General features: G+C 37.4%; 1 protein-coding gene across 7 annotated transcripts in view; it reads left to right on the top strand.

Annotated features, from left to right (window-relative positions):
• Positions 1 to 24138, top strand: part of CNTN1 (contactin 1) — a 336636-nt gene that overhangs the window by 101498 nt on the left and 211000 nt on the right. For 2 of the 7 annotated variants that reach the window (XR_008630792.1, XM_055143920.1), the window contains exon 1: positions 1652 to 2003. The exons of 3 other annotated variants lie outside the window; for them this stretch is intronic. The gene's annotated coding sequence lies outside the window, so the exon portion shown is untranslated. Of the gene's footprint in view, positions 1 to 1651; positions 2004 to 18027; positions 18126 to 24138 lie in introns of those variants that run through there. 2 more of the 7 variants (XM_055143919.1, XM_055143915.1) reach the window with 2 other exon arrangements.

Here is a 24138-nt window from a genome sequence, read left to right as displayed (position 1 = left end):
GAAAAACATTATTTTATACTTCTAAATCTTAACAATATCATGTTCAATCCTCTGAAATGTAAATATAAAGAATAATTGGCTTTTCATTGAAGACATTTGGGGAAATTGACAAGTAATTATTGTATGTATAGCATTTGCTATTTTACTTGGATGTCCTGGTATTGTAAATTACATTATGACATTTAAAAATGTTGCTTATGTTACCCTGGGTGAATATTAACATAATTAAGTGCACATTTTGTTTTAAGCATTTTTTTTTCTTTTTGGGTCACACTCGGCAATGCACAGGTGTTACTCCTGGCTCTGCACTCAGGAATTACTCCTGGCGGTGCTCAGGGGACCATATGGGATGCTGGGAATCAAACCTGGGTCGGCCACGTGCAAGGCAAACACCCTACCTGCTGTGCTATCACTCCAGCCCCAACCATTGATTTTTTTAAGCCACTAAAAATACTATAAGAAACCATGTTCTTAATAGCTAAATTTTAAGATTAAGGGCCCTCACATCTATTCTGTATACTTCTAACTTGCAAAACAGTTGACAGTAATGATAATATATGGCCATTTATTTATTTGGGGGGTGTGTTGGGCCATGCTTGTCAGTGGTTAAGTTTTAGTCCTGTCATTACTGGTGGTCTTTGGGGACCATAAGTGATGCCAGGTATTAAACTAGGGCCAACTCTGCGCAAGGCAGTCTTCTTAATCCCATACTATGTCCTCAGTGTGTGTGAGTGTGTGTGTGTGTGTGTGTGTGTGTGTGTGTGTGTGTGTGTGTAGTGTGTATGACAGCTGCTGGTGCTCAGGGCTCTGCACTCAGTAGTGTGTATGACAGCTGCTGGTGCTCAGGGCTCTGCACTCAGTAGTGTGTATGACAGCTGTTTGTGCTCCTGGATCTGCACTCAGGAATTCTTGGTGATGCTCGGGGGAACATATAGGATGCCGAGGATTGAACCGAGGTCAGCCACATGCAAGGCAAATGCCTTACCCACTGTACTATCGCTCTGGCCCCTGCCCTCATTATGCTGATTTAAAAATCTCCTATGATTTAAAGCTAGAGAGATTGCACAGTAGTTAAGACACTAGCCTTTTAGGTGGCTGACTCGGTTTAGTCTCTGGCACCACATGAGATCCCAGGTCGCTGCTAGGACTGCGTGGAGTATAGAGCCAGGACTAAGCCCTGAGAACTGTTGGGTGTGGCTGAGAAACAAAACAAACAAAAGGAAAAAAAAACTCCTATGATTTATAGGTATGCATTGCTCACATATTTTAGAAATAGTAGGGAAAATTACTTATAATGCAAATGTTCAGCTAAATGTGAAGAATGTGTGTGTTCTGAATAAAATAAAAACTATTCAATAGTGTTTCTGCTGCAGAAGGACTCAGCATTCTGCAGCATGCAAATGTCATCGCTGTGTGTGTTTTACCCAAGTGAATGCTACTGGATGGAAGGCGTTTGCCTGTGATTTACAATGTAATTTTATTTGTAGAAACAAACCAATCCTGGAACTCCAATTGTCTTAGTAATGAGATGATCAATAGACTATTACTGTATTGAACTAGGGCTACAGGAAGTGCATTGAAGGTTTTGATGCATGAATTATGCATTCAGTGCTCATTCTTTAATCTTGGAACAGAATTGCAGGGTTTATGTAGTCGGCTCAGATAGTTTCTTGCTTGAAGTGACTGCAGTGAAATGCCTAATATTTTCTGGCATAGAAGCAGCATTGACCAGGGACAGCTGAATTTGGAAGACGTAATCTCTTCAGCTCCAAGCATAGAAAGCTTTATTTGAAAGTCCTGCTCTACAGAGAGTCAGCTCGTCCAACCTGCCCTCCCGGAAGGTTGGCTGGAGGATGGGGGCAGTGGCTGTGCCTCCCTCTGAGCTCGCTGCTTGAAGTCCTTTTAACTTGCTTTCTGCACCAGGGAAGAGGCTTATTGTGTTTATTCAAATGTCCAATTTACAGTAAATATTTACCCAGAGGGCAGTTGAATGAATATATGAGGTAAGTCCAAGTTTTTCTTTCTTTTAAGAGAACATGAGAATGTGCTGAGTTAAGGTAGCATGGATGCAGTCTTTGTAAGATTGTGATTAGTATTGCAATGCAGTGTTGGAGTGCTCAATTATTACATTATTTGAAAACTGGCTTTTTTGAGGGACCGTGCAGGCATTTTATTTTCAGTGGTATTTTATTTTTAAAGAAACGCTATTGAAAAGGTAGTAGAGCTCAAATGTATATGTGTTTTGAATAAAGAGAAGCCTGTAAAACGGCTGGGACAACAACAGTAGTGAGCAAAATCAATAAAAGAAAATTATCTCTTTCTGCAGAAGTTTTAGCAGGGCTGTGGTACTCCTTTGGCTCTCCTTAATGTCAGTGTTTTTTAGTTTATTATGATAAAGTAAGCTGGTAAACATTTTAAGAAAGGCCTTATTCTTCTCTCCAAAGTACGGGGAAACACTGAGTTACTAAAACTCAAATACTGTGTTGCATACAAATGGAACAGATGGAATTAAACTAATTGGACTAGTATGTCCTTGAAGGAAGACCTTGTTTCAGAAACCAAGCAGTTTGATCTGGATCACTAGCATTTTTGCCTCCTGTCCAAAAGGTCTTACTCCAGAAGAAGGCTAAATAAAATATTTTGAAATTAATTTTTATAAAGTTTAATCATTTCTAGGTCCTTAAAAACTTAATCCGATGCAACTGTAGAAATACTATATAAAAGTGCACAAACTTTTACAAGGAATCTGTAAAACTGAAAAAAAAAACAGTTCCATAATGTTTATATATTTGTGAATTGAAGTGGCATTTAAATGACATGACAAATAATTTGCAGCATGATGTAAATTCCTGGATATTCACTTATGGCAGGAAAATAGTATTAAATTTTTAATAAGAAACTATAACTGCAGAAAATTCTTTAAAATTTTTCAACACATTACAATATTAGTATGTGTATGCTGTAACATGTCACTTATAAAATAATGCAATATATCACATATATCTATTTCTTTAAATAGTTGTTGCTAAGTTTTAAGAAATACGTTTGTTAATCAACCAAGAAACAGTAATAGATTAAATGTGTTTCATATAATAGTCATCACTCATTTAAAAAAGAAAGAAATAGTAATGTCACAGGAAAACTACTTCTCAAGCACTTTACAGTGTATGTAAATTCTGCTACAGCTTGGCTTCCTATTTACTTTCTGATTGTCTTTTGGCACAAAACTCCCTGTATTGTAGAATGTGTTGAAATTTTCAGGACTTCTGAGTTACAGAGCAACTTGACAGGTGGAATTTTCCCTTAGTGAAAGTCAGGAAGAAATAACTGCCTTCTTACAGGTTTCCTGGTGCTGAGTCATGGTTTCAGTTCTGCTCAAATGCCTCTTAATTTTGGTTGACTTATTAAGAGCTGGTATAATGGAAAAGGAAAATGAGAAAGAGCACATGGTATTAAAGGTATCACTGAAATCTAAAGGTATTGACTGAAAACACACACAACATTTTGTGTAATAAGTTTAATGGCAGTGGTACTTGTTGCACTGGCTTGATGACAAGAGTATGAAAAGCCCTATGATTAGTGATAAGATCATGTAGCAAAACTACCAAAATAGCATTCTGGAGTCTATTCAGGGGTCCTTGTAGCATTATACTTTTATTTATCTAAAACTCTGTCATTATTCTAGTCTCAACTCAACACTTGATCTCAGCCAAAAGGCCGAAAAGCAATTCTAGTCTCAACTCAAGCCATCAACCAATCTCATTGAAAATACCTGATAGTCAGATAAGAAATATTTCCCAGATAATATGAGGGAAATATACGATGGGTTATGCTTAGTTTCCAGTTTCAAAAGTAATTACAATTAATTTTTATGGATGATCACCTGGGAAAAAAATTAAGAAATTTTTTGAATTTAGATCTTTAAATTTACTACTTATAGGTTTATTTCACCATCAGGAACAAAGTTGAGATAATGAATCATCTGAATGCATGTTTCTTTTACTTTTCCTTCTCTCTCTCTCTCTCTCTCTCTCTCTCTCTCTCTCTCTCTCTCTCTCTCCTCCATCTCCCCCCCACACTCCTCTTCCTCTTTTTCCTCCTGCTCCTCCTTCTCCTTCTTTTCCTTCTCCTTCTCCATACCTGGCTGTACTCAGCCTTACTTATGCATCTGTGGCCAAGGATCTCTCTTCTCTTCTCTCCTCTCCCTCTCTCTCTCTCTCTCTCTCTCTCTTCTTCTGGGCATTGTGGTTTGCAATACAGATACTAAAAGATTATCATGTATATCCCTTTATCTACTTTTGTCACTCAGTTCTTATCCAGCGTGATTATTTCCAACCATTACTGTTATACTGGTTCTTTTTCTTTCTTACCTACCCTCTGCCCCACACACGCTTGTGGTAGATTCTGACTATTAACCAATCAAAGATTACTCTTGATGACACTCAGGGGACTGTATGTTCAGTCGTGCAGTGCCAAAGATTGAACCCAGGTTTGCCACATACAAGGAAAGCACCTTTGTCTGTGCTGTCTCTCTGGTACCTGAATGCATGTTTGCGCCTTATGAATTTTGATGTCGCTTTCTAATCCCAAGATTGTATGTTTATAATCTATTGTAAGCACGAAGGCCATTTCATAGATAAAATTTTGATATATCCAAGTGGAAAATTGGAGATGAATTAGATCTGGACTAGGTTAAAATTTCTTGGCAAGTTAGGAAGGCAGCAAGGTAGGTGGTTGTGAAGGAGTCTAAGGGAGGACCTAGAAGGCATATAGAAGTTTAAACACAGAAGATGAAATAGTATTGACAAGAAGGGAAGCTAGGTGAAAAATAAGACAATTCTGTTGAAGAACTAGGAGATGGCTCAGAATATTAGAGTGTATGGCTTGCATGCTAGAGGTCTGGGTTCTCTCTGTGTCAGTTCATGGTTCCCTGATCACTATGAAGAGCATCACCCAAAGTACTGAACTGGCTAAAACTTCTGAGCATTGCCAGGTATGACCCAAAAACAAATACAAAGGAACTGGGAAGTAGTCAGTCAGCATGAATAAATAACAAGATAAATAATTAAGATTAGTAGAAATTTAAAAAGTAGAAAATTATCTATGTATAGAAAGATAATTCTGATTATCATTTTATAATCACAGTTAAGGAATTTAGTCTGTAACTTTATCAGGAGATGATTCCCTCACACCCTGATCCTGGTTTTTATTTGTTTTTTATTTTGGGGGATACATTTGGCAGTGCTCAGGGCCTACTCCTGGCTGCTTGCTCACAGATCACTCCTAATGTGTTTGGGGCAAAGAGGAGAACCACATGGGATGCTGGGGATTGAATCTAGTAAGCCACACGTAAGGCAAGTGTTCTACTCACTGTTATTGCTCTGCCCCCAACCCCCAGTGTTACATTTTCTATAACTTGAGTTCTGGCTCTAGTTTGTTTAATATATGAATCTGGATGGAAAAATAATAGAAGTAATATGTGTTAAAAATTACCCTACAAGAGTGAAATTTATTAGCTTATCAAAATCTGAAAATAATCTTTAGTAAAATGTCTTTGTCTTTATTAAAAATAGCACCAGTGGCATCATAATAAAGGAGATGATCACAAATCTCCTGTTTCCAAAGTTGGCTACATTGTGATTATAGATTCTATTTTATAGGAATCTATAATTTATAGAATCTGTAATTTTGAGTATAGAAAGATAATCAGAGTTATAATCTGATTATACAGATAGATAACTTTCTACAGGTAGATAACTTTCTACTATTTTTTATTTCTACTATTCTTAGTTGTTTATCTTTAAATTTTGATTTTCATGTCGACTGCCTACATTCTTGATCTTTTGTATTTGCTTTTGGGTCAAACCTGGCAATGCTCAGATTGTTATTCATAATTATTCATAGAAAATTATTTGTACTTAAGTTATATGATAGTTTTTAAATGGCTTGTGTCATAGGCTTGGCTTATTCTTGTTATTCCAATTGATATTCTTACAGAAATATGGGCTCTAATTGAAGAGGACATTTTCATTTACCACCAATATGAACTTGTTTAACACCAATTTTTCCTTTCATCTTCTACCTAACCTATAAACTTATTTTTTTGTAATACTGGCAGGAAAAATTAATATTATCCAAGGGAGCTTTTTTTCTTTTTTTTGGCGTCACACCCGGTGATGCACAGGGGTTACTCCTGGTTCTACACTCAGGAATTACTCCTGGCAGTGCTCAGGGGACCATATGGGATGCTGGGATTTGAACCCGGGTCAGCCGCGTGCAAGGCAAACGCCCTACCCATTGTGCTATCGCTCCAGCCCCTATCCAAGGGAGCTTTTTATATCTAATTAGAAATGGAAAGGACATTGTTCCTATTTTGTCCATCTTTGCATGTTGAAAGTCTAGTACTATGCTATGGATAAGGTCAGTCTTCAATAAATATTGAATATTGTTGAATGAATTAATGTTAAATGAATAATTACATAAACTTTCAAAATCACATTTAATTAATTCTAAACCTGTATATTTAAGTTGTACATTATATTAGTTGATCTTTTTGAAATACATTCATGATTTTGAATGTATATGTCAAATTTAAGAAAAATTTTAACATTTAGAATTATTGTTAATTTTAATTATTGTTTAATTATTGTTAATTGAGCACACTTAGAAGTGCTCAAAGGATACTGTTGGCTGTATGTTAGAGGCTACTCTCGGAGGGGCAGACGGTGGCTCCAGGCACCAAAGCCAGGTGTTTCCCATGCAAAACATGTATTCAGTCATTTCAGCTCTCCCTGGCTCAACTGAAGGATTTTAAAAAAATAACTGACTTCTATTATACGTTAAATTAAGGAACCAGAATCTATGGGTCTGGGAACTTAAAGAATTGGAGGCATGCTTTGCATTTGGGAGTCCAGAGTTGATTCCCAGTGCCACACAGTCCTTTGGGTACTGCCAGTAGTTACACTGATGAGACATGATCCCTGGAGTTTTCACCAAGACCTGTCATAGCGAAAACAAATGAAAACAAAATAGGAGCAGATATAGTACAGCGTTTAAGGTACTTGCCTTACATGTGGCAGAGCCGGCTTTGATCCTTGGCACCACATATCATCCCCTGAGCAATGCCAGGACTGAACCCTGAGCACAGAGCCAGTAGGAAGCCCCGAACTGTGTGTAGCCCCCACACAGAGCAGAGCAAAACCAGGAAGGAGAATTTACCAGAAGGCGATGGTATCACATGATTGAAGATCATACAAGCAAATTTTGTGAAGCCTAGATATATTTTAGGCTGTACCTTCTAAAGTATATCTGTAACTGGAAATGTATATGTCATTACTGACATCAGTAATGTCAGCATATCTATTCTTGAGGACTTCAATCTCAGTGAAGATTAAATCCGGGATGATTTCAGAAACATACCTGGCCACGAAGATTTAGATACCCATCTTGTTGTTGTCTCTGGCTTTGGTTTATTCCCAGCAGTGCAAGAGATCCAACCCAGGGCTGCCACAAGAAATGCATGTGCTCAGCCTTGAAGCTATGTCCCCAGCTTCCTTGCATTCCTTTGTTTCCCACTTTTACTGTGTCACTGTATCACTGTCATCCCATTGTTCATCGATTTACTCGAACGGGCACCAGTAACATCTTTATTCCTTCCAACTCTGAGGTTTTAGCGTTACTCTTCTTTCCCAACAGTTGGAGGATTGGAGGGTCTTTCAGGGTCAGGGGAATGAGACCTGTCGTTACTGTTTTGGGCATATCAAATATGCCACAGGTAGTTTGCCAGGCTCTGCCCGTGCTTGTGGGATACTCTCAGTAGCTTGCCAGGCTCTCTGAGAGCTATATAACTCTCTACGACTTGTTGCCTACGGTCCGAACTTCATTAAATATGGTATGGTAATTATAGAAAATGGGTAGGAAGTGTCTTATAATGTGTAGCGCAGTCCCAAAAGCGGCCTGGAGCGTGGCGGCAGTTGGGTCGTGGAGGTCAGCTGCCCGGGCTGGGTCTCTTGGGAGGGGAGGGTTCTCACCCGCCCCCTCTGGGGCACTCCAAGTGGAAACAGCCTGGCGCAAAGTCCCACTTTTACTAGTGACTATATAAACATTTTCTAATATTTCTTATGGGAATTACATTATAAAGGGCAAATTTGGGTGATTGGTGCTGATTGATTGAAAAATTAATGTGAAAATGTTTTGTGATTTAGAACTGGAACAGATAATCTATAAGTAAAAATACTTTGATTTTAATAAAAATGAATTTATGTTATATGTATAAGTTATATTAATCATAAGGATAAAATAATTAAATATTTAAAATTATTTTGAATAAAAATTATCTTTTGACTTCCTCTGAACAATTATTATTCTACTTATATCTATATGTCCCATATTTAGCACAATGCAATTTATTAGTATTTATCATTAACACTTATTAAGATTATTTTGTTTTTGCTTTTGAGACATACCTGCAGTACTCAGCACTTACTCCTGACCCTGCATGTAGGTGACCACTCCTGGTGTTCTTCAGGAGACCATGTGGGGTGCCGGCTATGGACCTGGTGCAGCTGTGTGCAAAGCCAGTGCCTTACCTGTTGTACTCTCTCCAGCCCCTTAAGAATTTTTTGTTTATATAATGAAGATAATAGTTATAGTGAAATGAATTACAATGAGGCAGAAGGGATGCAATAAAGTATTTTTAAATCAATAAATACAATTTTGTATTGTGAGTCAATTATAGATACAGGACAAGTTATATCTAGCAAAGTCCCAAGAATTAGGGCTGGGGAGATAGAATTCAGCTTAAAGGACATATCTCACAAGTTCCCAACCCGGGTTTAACCCTTGGTGGCAAGTGATCCACCAGCACCCTGGAATCACACCATGGAACATCCAGGGATATCCCAATATTCCCTAACACTGCTCAACCTGAGCAGCAGTGCTCTCACCCCCTGGCCTGGTGGCCAACTTTCATGGGAGTCCCTTGAGCACTGGCTGGGAAACTTCCCCTTAAAGAAAAAAAAGAGAGGACAAAAAGAGGGAAGGAGAACAGAAGGAAGGAAGGAAGGAAGGAAGGAAGGAAGGAAGGAAGGAAGGAAGGAAGGAAGGAAGGAAGGAAGGAAGGAAGGAAGGAAGGAAGGAAAATAGGTGTCTTGATGAGTCTCATCTTAATAAAGATGGTTTGAAGTAGTACATTGCTTCTTTGAACTTACTGAAGATGCTAAATATATAGGACATTTTTGAGAAACACAGAAGTCAAATGAAATACAAAAAAAATGTGGAGAGAAGTGGTTATGTGTTTTAGAATACTCAGTCGAAAAGAGGAAGAACATGAATAATTTCTACAATAGATGTATTTGGATGAAACTTCGCAGGAGAGTTTTGTCAAGGTCTAAAACTTAAAAAAGAATATTATCTGACAGAAAGATCGTTTCACAATTTTAAATTGCAATAAAACAAATCCAAACACAGTTCTTATCTTTTTCTCTTTTCCCTTTCGTGTGTGTGTGTGTGTGTGTGTTGGGGGGGTGTATTTCCAGTGGTGCTCTGGGTTTGCTACTGGCTCTGTGCTCAGGAATCACTCCTATTGGTGATCAGGGGACCATATGAGGTGCCAGGATTGAATCTGGGTCAGCTTCATGGAAGGGAAGTAACTTTTCTGCTGTATTCTCTCTCTGGCCCCTACATAGATTTATTTTCTATGTTCAGTACTATGTGTAACTTTCACTGTGGAAACAACTTTAATGGTGTTAATGTCCTCCTATTCTTCCCCAAATTTTGTTTTATGAAAACACTGTGATTTACAAAGTTGTTCTTGTTGGGTTTTAGATGTACAATGTTCCAATGTTCATATTCCGTCCACCAGTGTTCACAGGCTCCACCCCCCTCCGCTCCCAAGCCTGCCTCATTCACTGCTGGTGGGAATGTTGACTGGTTCAATCCCTATGGAAAATGTTATGGAGGGTTCTCAGCAAACTTAAATGTGAGCTGCCATATGACCCAGCAATTCTTCTTTTAACCATTTAACCCCATGGCAGAAAAACATTCATATAGAAGGTTGTATGCACACCATTATTCATTTCAGCACTCAGTACAATAGCTAAGATTTGGAATCAACCTAGATGTCCAACAACAGATCAGTGGGTCATGAAGTATATAAATACACAAGTATATGTATATACAAGATGTGGTATATATATCCAGTGGAATACTACATAGCAGTAAGCATTGATGAAATCATGCAATTTGCTGCAGCATGGATGGATCTGGACGATATCGTCCTAAATGAATTAACTTAGAAAAAGGAGAAACACAGGATGATATGATGTCAAGTCCTCCTTGAGCATACAGTATCAAGGATATAGGTCAAAGGACAAGTTTGGCATTTACGAGGTCCAAATTCAGTCCCAGGTAACACATAACCCCCTAAAGAATGTTGGTTGTGTTCCTGGTATCTTCCAACTACCACTGAGTCTTCTCTCAGCACTATTGCTGTGACCCTGAGCCTAGTAGCTCTTGTTCTGTCATTAAACTCTGGGGCTTGCACCATGTAGTATCGTAACCCTTACCAGCTCTAATGGTTCCAACAAATTTCAATTAGTTCATCAAAATTACATGCTTTATGCAATGATACAACAAATTTTTGGTAACCAAGGTGGATATTATTTATAATATAAAATTGCACGAGTCTGTATTGTAATTCCATTGGTAGTGTTGTTGTTCTGATGGGTGAGTGGGGGGGGTGGTCGTTCACCATCCTGCAGTGACCTGAGGGTTCCCTGGTGCATTTGGGATGGATCACCGCCCCCCTCCCCCGCCCCAGGGCTGATGATGATGTACGAATGAAGGAAGCAATAGACGAATGAAGGAAGTGGGCCACCAGGCTGGTTGGTAATCAATGGCTGTTTATGCATGTCTCACAGCATTAGTTACAGAGAAATCATGAAGGGTTGGGGGGTAGCTATTACGCAGAGTTGTGATTGAACATTGTCATACACAATACACAGATTTAAAGCCTATTCTTCAGGGAAAGTTCTTCTGGAAGATCTACCCACGGACAAAATCTCATCTAGGGGCTCAACACTCTAGATCCCCACTAGGAGATCTGCCTGAGGGTGGAATTCCACCTAAGGGCATATTGCTTTCTCCTTTCCTTTGCTAGTAATCCATTTAAATGATCATTTTAAATTTACTTAATAATGTTTCTAATCATTTCCTATGGAAACAGAGATTTATGATGCTTAAATGGTACCTCTTCCTGGGGACATCTTGCTATATATCCCAGACTACAGTTCTCAGGCTAGGTTAATCATTCCTAACCCTAGCAGGGTCCTTATTCAGTCACTTCTTTGAGTCATGTCTGTTTGTTCCATGATTGTAATCTTAACTTCTTATGGCGCTTAGCTTGTCCCTTTTTTATTTTGCTCTTTGGGACACACTGTTCCAATGTACCGGGATTACTCCTGGCTCTGCACTCAGAAAATACCCCTGGATGTGCTCAGGGGACCATATGGGATGCTGGGAATCGAACCTGGGTTGGCTGAGTACAAGTCAAACACCCTACCCGCTGTGCTATTACTCCAGCACCTAGCTTGTCCTTTTTTGATACCAAGGTAGCTTATGACCTGCCCTGGGTCCATCCTTGTCCTTCACCAAGACCCCTCCCACCTCCTCACCTCTTCTTTTGGAGTATTAGAAACTACGGGCAGCTGAGGCTTGAGTCAAGTGAATATGACAAATGCCCAGGAGTCAATATTTTTCTGAATCAATTAACTGCCACATTACAAAAGCACAGCATTAACTGTCTTCCTGTGTCTATATACAAAAAGGGCATTTCTCTAAAATAATCAGTGTAAAGGACATAAAGGAAAGAGAAAAGCAATATCTCACAAATACAAAATCTAGAGCTCTCAGAAGAATTTAACTTACAGGTTACAGGGTCTGATTTGGGGATGTTAATGATTAACAGGGGAGGAAGAGCACAAAGAAAAGGTTAAAGGTAAACCAGAGGGTTGGGAGTACCCAATGAAATTGGGTATGCCTCATGGAATTTGGTGTGCCACGGGAGCACTATGGTAGGTATAACTCAATAAACCTAAGCTTACTGCGGGGTAAGAAAGGACAAAACAATGTTACTTCTTAAAATGCTTAGAACTATAATCCAACAGGTAGTGTCTACTTCATAGGGTTGTTTTCACAAGTCCCACATTCCCACATAATCAGATGCAATCCTCCTTGTACTGCTCTTGTGGTTCAGGTTAAGTGTGCAGTGTGCACAACAAGCAAGAACATACTAGTACTACAGCCAAGTATATGAGTACTGGAACAAAGTGTGTGCTTATAAATATTGTGACAATATCTAGAACAAAAAGCAAGAAGGAAGGGGAATGACAACATTTAGAATTGTGACAATTTCCTCTAATGGTAGACTTTTAATTCTAGCTTAGTATTCAAGCAATTGATTTCTAAAATTATTAAATAAATGAATTGCATTATAATGCATTGTTTAGTCATTACATTTAGTTGCTTTTTCTTCTCTAAACGATCAGTTTGAAGAAACAATCATTAAAATGGAAGGAAATTCTTGGAAGGTATTGTCCTCCCCAGCATTGAATCTTCCAGTAATTCTCCACACCCCCATAAAGGAAATGCCTATAAAAGAATCATTGTACTGTGATTCAAAACACATAAAATATTTAGATCTTAACCATAGGTATATGTTAGAATAAATCATTCATATACACCGATTAAGAAATGAGAATCTATTGAAATATTCTCAGCATGAATATTTTACATAATTACAGATTTTGTGCCAAAACTTTTGCAAAATAATGTGAAGTATGACCATTGTGTGAAAAAAATTTTTGGTATTAAAATATCATATTTCTAAACTACCTCTGATTTAAGATTAGCATGCATGGAATATGAACAATTATACTTTATTACTTAAAAAATTTAATTGAGGCACCGTGATTTACAAAGTTTTTCTTAGTTGAGTTTATGCCTACGATTTTCGAACACCACTCCCAGCACCAGACTGAAGCGATGGCCCAGCAGGTAGGGCGTTTGCCCTGCACATGGCTGATCTGGGCTCGATTCCTCCGTCCCTCTTGGAAAGCCTGGCAAGCTACCGAGAATATCCCGCTTGCACGGCAGAGCCTGGCAAGCTACCCGTGGCATATTGGGTATGCCAAAAAGCAGTAACAACAAGTCTCACAATGGAGACATTACTGGTGCCCACTCGAGCAAATCGATGAACAATGGGGATGACAATGCTAAAAGTGCAGTGCATTATTTGCTATTATTGGCTGGCAAATTATAATTGAAACACTACATATGGAAATTTTTGCTATAGTGTTGTAAATGATGGATTTGTACAATGTAATATTCTATGTCCAAAAACTGTAAAACCATCATCCTTTGCAGCTGTTTACCTTTTAGCAACATAAGGAACAGTATATATACCTAATACACTGTCATATTCATAATGTGCATTGTATATTACATGTAATGATTAACAGTGTGATAAGTTATAAACCAATTTTTTACTGAATAAGCAGGGTGTGACAATTTTGCTCTGTGATATTGATGATTTTTGGTAAATTTCATTTTTTAAAAATTTATTTATTTTTAATTAGTGAATCACCATGAGGGTACAGTTACAGATTTATACATTTTTGTGCTCATGTTTCCCTCATACAAAGTTTTAGAACCCATCCCTTCACCAGTGCCCATTCTCCACCACCAGTAAACGCAGCATCCCTCCCACCCTCCCCAATCCCATCTCCCCCCACCCCACACTGCCACTATGGCAGGGTATTCCCTTTTGTTCTCTCTCTCTAATTAGGTGTTGTGGTTTGCAATAAAGGTGTTGAGTGGCCATTGTGTTCAGTCTCTAGTCTACATTCAGCCCGCATCACCCTTCCCCCGCATGGCCTCCGACCACATTATATTTGGTGATCCCTTCTCTGAGTTGCCCTCTCCCCAGAATGTGAGGCCAGCCTCCAAGCCATGGAGTCAACCTCCTGGTCCTTATTTCTACTATTCTTGGGTGTTAGTCTCCTACTCTGTTATTCTATATTCCACAGATGAGTGCAATCTTTCTGTGTCTGTCTCTCTCTTTCTGACTCATTTCACTTAGCATGATACTTTCCATGCTGATCCACTTATATGCAAAATTCATGACCTCAGTTTTTCCAACAGCTGCATAGTATTCCATTGTATAGATGTACCAAAGTTTCTTCAACCAGTCATCTGTTCTAGGGCACTTGGGTTTTTTCCAGATTCTGGCTATTGTAAACAGTGCTGCAATGAACATATGCAGATGTCATTTCGACTATACTTTTTTGCTTCTCTGGGATATATTCCCAGCAGTGGTATTGTTGGGTCAAATGGGAGCTCAATTTTTAATTTTTTTGAGAATCGTCCATATTGTTTTCCAAAAGGGCTGATCCAGTCGGCATTCCCACCAGCAGTGTAGAAGGGTCCCTTTCTCCCCACATCCTCTCCAACAGTGATTGCTTTTGTTCTTTTGGATGTGTGCTAGTCTCTGTGGTGTGAGGTGGTATCTCATGGTTGTTTTGATCTGCATCTCCTGATGATTAGTGATGTAGAGCACTTTTTCATGTGCCTTTTGGCCATTCTTATCTCTTCCTTGGGAAAGTTTCTGTTCAATTCTTTGCCACATTTTCTGATGGGGTTGGATGTTTTCTTCTTGTAGAGTTCAACCAGTGCTTTATATACCATTGATATCAAACCCTTACCTGATGGGTATTGTGTAAATAACCTTTCCCATTCTGTAGATTGTCTTTGTATTCTGATCACTGTATCTTTTGCAGTGCAGAAGCTTTTTAGTTTAATGTAGTCCCATTTGTTGATCTCTGTTTCCACTTGGTTGGCCAGCTGCATGTCATCTTTGAAGATACCTTTATCTTCAATATCGTGGAGGGTTTTGCCGACCTTGTCTTCAATGTACCTTATGGTTTGTGGTCTGATGTTGAGGTCTTTAATCCATTTTGATCTGACTTTTGTGCATGGTGTCAGGTCGAGGTCTAAGCCCATTCTTTTGCATATAGTTATCCAGTTGTGCCAGCACCATTTGTTAAAGAGGCTTTCCTTGCTCCACTTCACGTATCTTGCTCCCTTATCGGTAAATTTCATTCTTAAAAGGTCTGCTCATGTAATTGATAGTCTGAAAATTATTACTTAATTTATATTCATAAAATAAATGTTGATGGCTTATACTTAAAAATAAGAATGTTGCTGTTGAACTTTATGAGTCTCCATTTCTCATATGGAAAACTAAGGATTAAATTAGATTATATTAGTCTTTATAATCAATAGATACTAAATTCAGAAAAACTGAAGGTCATATTGATTTGCAATTATGAGAAAGGAGAATGAAGAACAGAATTCTAATTTATTAGTGAATTTATTGTTTATGGGTGTTATTAACTGTGTCACAGCAAAATTACTACCTTTTATATTTTCATGAGAGAATAAAGCACTCCCCATTTATAGAGTAATGTGGATTCCAATTCTTATCTATTATATGCTTTCTGCTAAGCAATGTGATACTTATTTTCATAATTCATTAAATTCATCACTGAAGTAACACAAAATATATTTAAGTGTATTAATTGAACTGGTGTTATAACTCAAAGGACTGTGTTGAATACTTTGCATGGGGGCCAGAGTTTGATTTCTGGCACTGCTTGCTTTTCCAGAACCAGGAGCATCTTTGAGCCATAGGCAAGTTGTAAGTTGTAGCCCCCAGACACCACGTAGTGTTGCCCACAAGCAAACAAGAAGTGTGACTAAACCCTTCTATATGCCTATCATATATGATATATGCAACATATATCAAGAATATGACATTTAAGTGTCTTTATTTTTTATTTTTTTTGTTGAGGTGACTATGATTTGCAAGATCATAAAGATTTATATGATTAAGGGGTACAGTGTGAATTGTGACTGCCAAAAAAGATTTCTGATTAAAGTTACTGTCCTTAACATGTTTTGTGACTGAAATCTCCAGGATTTCCACATCCCAATGCTGCCACCCACTGAAACACCCACCAAAGCTGTAACACTCATGAAAAATTTAGAATTACTGGAGAGCATGGTCTTGAGATATCTCTACAACACTGTAGCAGCATACTAGATTGGATGGGATGTAATGTAGAAGACAACCAATCTTGATTAACAAAACATAAACACAGAAGTAACAACATCTTAGTAATCTCTCATACAAGGACTGAATGTCACCATGAGATAACACTCATTGTCATAGTGGTCCCTTCTCTATCCCAATTACCTTCTCCCCCAGCACTTGAGGCAGACTTCCAAGCACAGACTAATCCTCCCGACCCTTGTTTCATTGGGTATAAGTCTAAAGCTATGATTTTTTTTATATCCCCAAATGAGTGCATTCTATGCCTGTTCCTCTTTTTCTGACTCATTTCACTCAGCATATTTCCCATGTCCATCCATTTATAAGTGAATTTCATGACTTCATTTTACTTAACAGCTCCATAGTATTCCATTGTGTAGATGTACCATCCTAGTTTCTTTAACCAGTCATCTGTTCTTGGGCACTTGAGTTATTTCCGGATTCTGGCTATTGTGAATAGTGCTGCAACGAACACAGAAGTGCAGATGGCATTTTTGATGTATGTTTTCGGGCCCCTGGGTTGTATTCCTAGAAGTGGCATTTCTGGATCATACAAAATTTCAGTTTTTAGTTTTTTGAGGAATGCCCATATTGTTTTCCAGAAAGACTGGTCCAGTTGACATTCACACCAACAATAAATGAGAGTCCCTTTCTTCACACAACTGCACCAACCTGGTCGTTCTTTTTTTTTTCTTTTATGAATGTTGTATCTGTGTGTGAGATGATATCTCCTTGTTGTTTTGATTTGCATCTCCATGATGATTAGTGATATAGAGCATTTTTAAATATTCCTTCTTGCCATTTGAAAAATTATTTTCTTTCACAAATCTCTATACTTTTAATTCATACCCAGTTCAGGCATAAAATTGAATTCTATAGACATTTTTGCGCTCAGCAATTGATGATATTCTATGGAGCTTTGCCACATCAGTGCTCCCAGTGGACCTATTTGGCTACAGCCCTACTGGGAGACTCACCTCGGAAACAGTTGCTCAGTTCATGCCAGGAGCGGAAGAACATGATATAGGGCTCAACAGGACCCCAGATTCATATTGAATGCTGGCATACAGCTAAAGTTTTGTAAATAATTTCTGTCAGTGCTCCCCTCCCATGCCTCCACTTTAGGTTGGTGTTTTATGTTTGGCATTAGCTTGCTGCTCTCTTTCTCTTTTTCCCTTCTCTTTCCCCATAGCAGGGAAGCACTCTCCTTTGCTCTAAATTTCTCCACAGTTCTGTGATCTGCAGAGTTGAATCTCCTTAAGGCAACGGTTACTTATTTATTTTTTGGGTGCTTTTTCTAAATAAGACCCTTCACACAGGATCCTGTGTTCAGTTCAGCTTTTATGATATTTTTGTGTGTGTGTTATAACCACAGGTGCATTACAGAACTGTTTAATTTTTTTCAGTCATCTTTACAGAGTAGACTTTTAATAATCTTACTAAATTCTGTAAGTACTGTTAATGTCTTGATTGCAATTAATTAACTTAAGATTTTTACTTTGGAATTTCTTTAGTGAATGAATAAGTATTTAATGAGAAGGATAGGGAAGGTAAGAAGAGAATAAGAAAGATAAATGGGAGATAAGAGGGGGAGTAAGTAGGGCTTCAGGTATATTGGTGGTATAGAGTTATAAACTATAGTTAATAATACTCTGAGTGTGAGAACCAAACTACAACAACCAAACTTGAAATTAAATAAATAAAAATTAAAAGTAAAATACTTATTTATGGAAAATATAGAAAGAATAAATAATGGTGTAAATATAATAAACGATCTTTTTCAAAATACAAGATCATAGTCTTTATAAGGATTACATGCTAACTTTTTTTTTCTTTATGGGTCACACCTGGCAATGCAGAGGGGTTACTCCTGGCTTTGCCTCAAGAATCACCCCTGGCTGTGCTCAGAGGACCATATGGGATTCTGGGAATCAAACCCAGGTCGGCCACGCGCAAGGCAAGCACCCTACCCGCTATACAATTGCTCCAGCCCCAATTACATGCTTACTCTTAATGTAATAGAAAATTACACTTTCCTCTTTGTTATGAGACTCACATTTTTCAGCTTTTTATGAAATGAGCTAGATAAATGCTTTTTAACTTAATTTATATTTAATCTTATTAATAAATAAAATCAATATGAATAGGAAGCCTGAAGGACACAGTGAGATCATATCTCCCAATCTTGTCTTAAAGACTAATTAATAACATAGTTGTGTCTTGAAGTTCACCCAGGTGCAGAGAATAAATTCATGTCATGCTTTTTCATATTGATATTTTTGAGTATTTTTTGACTCTAATTCATGTTAACTAATTCATCAAATATTGTAGAGAAGATACTTTGCTTCCTTTCAGAAGAGTTAATACTTAATTAGTATTTAATGTAGCACTTCTTCAAAAAATTTTTCTACATGTTTCTTATATTAAGAAAAATAATTTCTCTGGTATGTGTTATCTGGAGTCATTTAGTTTAATAAAAATTTCTGAGGAAACAACAGATATTCTGCTGCTCAAATAAGTACCAAATTCAGAAGAAAAAAAATTTCCTTAATTATTTTATGCTCTATACAGTCTAGTCCTTTTTCCCTTGTTTCTTTTTCTAAATAATGTACAGTTTCTACATAATGAGTCAAATGAAAGATAAAAAGGAAGAAAAATAAAGAAAATCTAGAACTGAACATGGTTTTAACAGAAAAAGAAAGGAGAGAAAATGAAAAATTGAGAAATGGGATAAGAAAATATAATTTGATTTTTGTGTATGAAAGTAAAGTCTGGTCTATCACAATGAAAGTATAAGGCAATAACAGACAAATACATTTTAATTAAAACTAATCCCATTCAAAATGTGACTTTTACCTGAGTTTATTAATTTTTCATTGTAGTAACATTGGTTTACCACACTGTCAATGTTTACACACAGAAAGTACAATGTTAAAATATGCTTTCTACTAAAATGCTTGTTAGTTGTTGGAATGCCTTTTTTTTAATAAATGTCTACCCAACTCTTCTCCTCATATTTTCAAATTAAAAAAGGTTTTGTTTTGTTTTGTTTTATGTGAGTGCTTTATATAGCTTGAATTTTAGCCCTTTTGCTAGATACGGTATGTAAATATTTTCCCATTTAGTAGAATCTCATTGTTTTAGTAATGGCTCTTTTACTTTGAAGAAGCTTTTTTGTTTGATGTTTATTTTCCTTTCCAATAAGGTCACTAAAGATACTACTGGATCACTATCATGGAGTGTTATGCCACTGTTTGTATGTATCGAGGTCTTACATATACGTATTTAATACATTTTGAGTTTACTTTTGTACAAAATATGAGATGGTGCTTCAGTTTTGTTCTTTTGCGAATAGATATCCAATTTTTCTAGCACCATTTCTTGAAAAGACTGTCCTTTTTTCACTTTATTTTCTAGGCTCCTTTGAATTGTCCATATTTATCATAGTTTATTTCTACAATGCCCATTCTATTTCATTCCTCTTAGTGTCTGCTTTTATTTCTTAACTATGCTGATTTTAAAAATTATTAAAATATTAAATTTATTATTTAATATTTAAAATTATTATTATTATAGCTTTGTAGTGTAGTTTAATGTTGAGGATCCTATAGTTCTTTTTTTTTTCACTTTTTGTGTCGCACCTGGTGATGCTCAGGGGTTACTCCTGGGTCATGTACTCAGGAATTACTCCTGGCGGTGCTTGGGGGACCATATGTGATGCTAGGAATCGAACCCAAGTCGGCCGTGTACAAGGCAAATGCCTTCCCTACTGTGCTATCGCTCCAGCCCCTGGAGATCCTTATAGTTCTTATATTCCTCTCAAATTTGCTAGAGCTATTTAGTGGTTTTTCAGTAAAGTTTGTTCTTTGGCCTTGAGGAATGCCCTTGGCATTTTGATATGTATTGCACTGAATTAAATCTTTGGGTTACATGACCATTTTAATAATGTTAATTTTTCCAGTCTATAATTATGGCATACTTTCCACTTTCTTTGTATATTTAATTTATTGTAATAGTTTCATATGTATATTTTACCTTCTTTGTAAGTTTATTCCTGGGTACTAGAATTGTTATGATTTAAATTTTAAGGGTTATTCAATTTTTTAAAATTTCTCTATTTTTTAAAAATAGAAATGTACAAAGTGCAGCAGTATATTAATTTTGTAGCCTTCCACTTTGCTGTATTGATTTGTAGCTTGCACCATTTTATTATGTGTTTAGGCTTCAGAAATCATATGCTTAGGAACCACTCAAAAAAATAAGAACAGATATATTATGAGAATCCTCATTTGTTTTTAGCTATGGGTAGCACTGTAGCACTGTAGCACTGTCGTCCCATTGTTCATCGATTTGCTTGAGTGGGCACCAGTAATGTCTTCATTGTGAGGCTTCTTGTTACTGTTTTTGGCATATCGAATACACCACAGTAGCTTACCAGGCTCTGCCATGCAGGCGGGATACTCTCAGTAGCTTCCCGGGCTCTCAGAGAGGGACAGAGGAATCAAACTTGGGTTGGCCACATGCAAGGCAAATGCCCTACCTGCTGTGCTATCGCTCCAGCCCTAGCTATGGGTATAGAAAATAATTTAAAAACCTTATATTTCCTTATTACAGTCAGGAAATCAAAATAGATAAAACAATTTTTTCACAGTTGCCAGTTTAGTAACATTATAAACACAAGGCCATCACATTCATTCACTAAATCACAGATGTTGAGTAAGTTATTTTTGGTATCATTTTGACATAATTTTTCCCAGTTTCAAGTCTAATTTTCCAAGTCACTTTTGAAAATAAAAATGTAAATAATTGGGAACAGAGAGACAATACACTTGCCTCATTCGAGGCTGACCCCAGACACTCTTGAGTACCGCCAGGAGATCCTTGAGCGCAGAGCTAGGGGTAAACACGTCCTCGGGGTGTGGCTCCAAAACAAAATGAACAAATGAAAAGAGAGATGTGATCACGTGTGTGTGTGTGTGTGTGTGTGTGTGTGTGTGTGTAAAACTGGGGAAAGGAATGATTAAGGGCAGGAGAGAGAATTCTCATTGCAATTGTACCCTGGACATCAGGTAGAAAAGTAGACAGCATAGGAAAGATACATAGAGACAGAACAAAAATAGTCTGATAAACATGGACACTTATCTGTTTCTAAGAGCTGACTTTGATTACGATGAAGTAAGGGAACAGAAGAAGCAAGTGTCAGGAAAATAGGTACATGGAATTATATATAGAAAAGAAATTGACCTGAAAAACGTTTAAAAATACTTTATTATGATTCTTCTAAATTTAGATACATGGACTTATTTAACTTAAATAGTATAGTTGTGCCTTTTCTTAATTTAATTCAGAGAAAATGTCATTAACAGCATTAAAAGTGGAGAAATTTTGTTTTGTTTGGGGGACATACCTAATTATGCTCAGGGTTTACTCCTGGCTCTGTTCTCGGGGATCACTCCTGACTTTGCATAGGAACCCACCCATATGTGGTGCTATGAATTAAATCAGGGTCAGCGGCAGCTAGGCAAGTGGCTAATCTACTCTACTAGCTTTATTGCCTTCACAACATCTCTTTCCTTCTCCCTGCTTTGGTAAGATTCCTTCTAAAGACCAGATTCATTGCTTTTGGGTATTTATTATTTCCTTGCTATTTGCTTTACATCCTACTGTGATATAAAAAGGATCAGGGAGACCATTCCAAATCTTTTACTTACTCATTGCAAATTTTTCTCCTTAAACATCATTTTTCTTCCTCTAATCCACTGTTAAATATCACTTTACTCTTTTTTGAAAAATATTTGTCTTCTTGTGTTTTTTATATATGAAGTGATTTCATATAATACTTGTCTTTTTGTCGTATTTAGTAATGGGTGCTCTAGGTCCATTCATGCTGTTACAAATGGAAGAATTTTTTTCTTATGGATGTATGTATTCTACTGTTTTTATTTACCATACTATCTTTATCCAACAATGAAGACATTTTTGATAGTCATTTGGGTTGTTATCACATCTTGGCTATTCTGAGAAATTTTGTTTTATACGTGTAGGTAGCATATAACCATTAGACTTGACTTTGGTTTTCTTAGGTATATAGAAAAAAGTGTACCTTATATTGGTTGTGACAATATATTTCTCCTAATAGTGTTGTTAAAGTCATGGTCTGAGAATTTATTGAGCTATTAAGTACAAGTTGAACCTCTGTGTTACTGTTTGAGCTCATTGAGTTTAGTGAACTTTTACTCAGTTTCCCCCATCTAATGTTTCTGTGCTTGTATTGAGCTGTTGGCTTTGTTCGTTTGGCGGTGCTGTGTGGCGAAAATGCAGCGGCTTTAGGGGTGTCAGAGCTGGGGTGGTCAGCTGCAGGTGTCTCTCTGGCTCAGACCATTTGTGAGTCAGGTCATTTCTCTGGCAGTGCAGTTACTATTTGTTATATCTATTTGGAATTTTGGATTACCCCTAGGTTTTTTTTCTCCTTTTTGGGTCACACATGGCAATGCACAGGGTTACTCCTGGCTCATGCTCTCAGGAATTATTCCTAGCAGTGTTCGAGAGACCATATGGGATGCTGGGAATCGAGCCCGGGTCGTCTGCGTGCAAGGCAAATGCCCTACCCACTGTGCTATCACTCCAGCCCCAAGGATTACCCCTAGTTTTGTTCAAAGTTTACCCTTGACTTTGTACTCTCCCATACTTCTGGGTGCTCAGGAGGCCATATATGTGCAGAGCACCAAACTCAGGTCGGCTGTCAATCCTGCCCTCTATTTTATTTGTTGAACTTTATTTTTGACTCATTATAGTAAATCTCTGTAAATGTTAATGTTTTTAACATATGCTTGAGGAAATGCCTTTTTTTCATTTATTAACTCAAAAACATTATCCATCATGTAAGAGAAACATGGGCTAGGAACGTGATTACAGTGCAGTGGTTTTCACTTCAAAATGTATCTCAGTATCTCCTCTGGAACTCACGCCTAACTTCAGGCATAGTGCTGGGAATTTCAGTGAGGTAATTAATATGTTGTGCAAGGCTTCCAGGTGATTATAATTTGCGTTGAAGATAAATAATAAAGAACTTTTTATGTTAAATATAATCTTCAGAATAAGTTATTACTTCTAGTCTTGAGAAAATAAGAATAATAAAGTTGTGTCTGTATTTCAGACACCATATAATTGTGACTGGAAAGCTTCGCATGTCATTCCTCACATGTGTTCTAAATTGAAGAAGAAAACCCTAATGGTTATAGCACTGACATCCCTTTTCTCCTTTTGCTACTGCCTGCACGCCAAATTCACAGTATGAAAGAAATGTATTTAAGCATTTTTAACAGGTGTGAGTGATTGATATAGATAAACAATGATATAGATAAAAAAATTCTTGCTTAAAGGGTGTTGCTAGGAAATAGTGTAAAAATAAAACCCCTTACAGAGCTGTTTTCCATCCAGTAACAAAAAAATTATTGTGGTAGTGTGTTCTTAATTTTGAAAGTGGGAAAATACTGTTAAAGTTGCATCCTAAGGAAATCTATTTAGCTTTATTTGAATGGCCTCATTTTGGAAATAGTTTGGTCATTTATGTTTTAGTGGAACTCCGAGTTATTCTCACTTTTATTTGTATAAAAACAAAATTATGGGGGCCGGAGCGATAGCACAGCGGGTAGGGCGTTTGCCTTGCACGCGGCCGACCCGGGTTCGATCCCTGGAATCCCATATGGTCCCCCAAGCACTGCCAGGAGTAATTCCTGAGTGCAGAACCAGGAGTAACCCCTGAGCATCGCTGGGTGTGACCCAAAAAGCAAAAAAAAAAATTATAACTTTACAGTGGCATTTTGTCAAAATAATACATTTTAGAATATATAAAACTATATAAATATGATATAGCACTGTAGCACTGTCATCCAGTTGTTTATCAATTTGCTCAAGCGGGCACTAGCAACGTCTCCATTGTGAGACTCGTTACTGTTTTTGGCCTATCG

The sequence above is a fragment of the Sorex araneus genome, chromosome 6 (genome assembly GCF_027595985.1).
Source record: "Sorex araneus isolate mSorAra2 chromosome 6, mSorAra2.pri, whole genome shotgun sequence".
NCBI lineage: Eukaryota > Metazoa > Chordata > Mammalia > Eulipotyphla > Soricidae > Sorex > Sorex araneus.
Note: the sequence above shows the minus strand (reverse complement) of the source record. Positions and strands in the feature narration are given on the sequence as shown.